Raw genomic sequence first — 2,150 nt, forward strand, 5'->3', positions numbered from 1 at the left:
GTAATGAGAATTTAGGGAAAATGTGCTTAACAGTCATGAAAAATTTCACAATTACCAAAAAAAATCTTGGTTTTAATATTAAGCAATAATTTCAAATAGTCTTCTTTTTGAGGTAAAATATCACTTGCAGATTCACCCTTACACAGCTGGAGCTTGTGGTTTCCTACATATTTCACCTTACAAGGCAAATAACTCATATGATGAGAAGTTAAAATGCCCAAGTCAAGGTGACTACTAAACTATCGGACAGGTTTGTTAACATCAATTTCACTAAAATAGCGAGTTCACAGCACAAGCTCAGGCTGTAAGGGTGACGTCCCAGCACGGGAACGGTATCAGGCTCCAGGGGCTTCATGGAGTCCATCCGAATAGGAGTTGTCAATCACAAAAAGCCACATTTCTTTCCACTGATAACAGCAGCAAGGTTACAGAGATTCACAAGTCTTTTTTTGTGTGCGTGTGTGTGTGTGTGTGTGTGTGTGTGTGTGTGTGGCAAGTTTAGGTAGTTCTACACATTCGCAGATCTTCCCATTATAACAAAATGAAAAGAAAGCATACACGATGTACTGTGTCGCAGTATTGGAAATATTTCGGTTTTAAACCATACGGCCCATTGAAACCGGACTGACTAATTATATTCCTGACATTTAAAACGCTTCCTGTGTCATCGATTGTGAATCCACCAGAAGATGGCTGCAAATTTAGAAAACCATCCATCAGTAAGGCCATGTTAAACTCACAATTATTGATAATAAGCTGCATACTGTGTCAATCTGAATGTGATTCAGGGGCTGTGTGTGTGTTAAGCTGCACCTGTGATAAGTTCTGATACCCATGCCAGTTTTACAGTGGCGTCTTTTAACAAAAGTTTGAGCACCGGTGAGCGAGTCGAGCCCATTGGTCCACACCTGTCCATTGCATAGGTTATGTTGGGTTGAGGTAGATTTCTTCAGTTACCTGTAACCAGTCGGGGGTAAAATCCAGGAATTACACAAGATGTGGACATATTTCATCAACATCAGGGCTCAACAATTTACATGCCTGACAAACTTATGTATTTGGACTGCAATGTTTAAAACTTCCTTTGTTTTTTTTCAAATTCTGCAAGAGGGACTTGCTTGTAAACATCATTTACAATGGGCTAAAAATTGTATGAATTTTATATTATTTTTATACAAGTAATAATATTACATACAACAAAATAATAAACTATTTTATAACCATTTTTCCTGGATGATTATTATGGCTTACTGTGCAAAACATGATTTCTTTATGTACAAATACAAATATAATTTTTTTTTTATTATTAAATGTTTAAGTTGTTTGATAATTAGTAGATATTTTGTATTATACTTTATAATATGAATCATAAAAAATATTCAATTTAACTTAATAAATTGGTTCATATTTTAGAATTACAGTAGAAAACGTATATATCCTGCACACTACTCAAATGTGTACCATCACAAATATGTTTATTAGCTAAATTTCAGTCAATTGACCTTTCCTTATGGTTTTATTTAATTCATAATTTATTCATATTCTATAAAATAAAATATGAATCAAATCAATAATTGAATCAAGTTAAATAAGCTATTAAAATGATTCACACACATTCATAAATCAATTAATAATAAAATAATATTATGATATAAGATTTTTAAAACATTGTATCGCAATAAGATTTTGCACAATAAACCATCATAATCAAACCAGCAAAAAAAGTTTATGAAATTTAGTTACATTATAAAATTACTAAAATATTCTATTTAATTGGAACATAGTAAAATATCCAAATTAGCCTTTTTAAATGTCCTTTTTCGACAGGGGAAAAACATTTAATGAAAAAAATAAATATTTTTCAAACGCTTACAAAAATACATTACTAATACGTTTTGTGTATTCTTGCTACGTAAAATAAAATAGCATTTTTGTGGGCTAGTAAAAGTAGAAATCACTCCGATTCACTCCTCACATTGTTGAGCCCTGAACATGTAATGATATTTTCAAACAAAACGGCAATTCTGACATAAATAGTCTAACAGCTGGTTTCTGAAACCCAAAGAACTCGCAGGAAATGCAGCTACGAAAAAAAAAAAGAAAAGCAGCAAAGCATGTACCCCATTTCCATGCCAACACCACATAACTTG

The sequence above is a fragment of the Sinocyclocheilus rhinocerous genome, unplaced genomic scaffold (assembly GCF_001515625.1).
Source record: "Sinocyclocheilus rhinocerous isolate Xijiao unplaced genomic scaffold, SAMN03320098_v1.1 scaffold1149, whole genome shotgun sequence".
Taxonomy (NCBI): Eukaryota; Metazoa; Chordata; class Actinopteri; order Cypriniformes; family Cyprinidae; genus Sinocyclocheilus; species Sinocyclocheilus rhinocerous.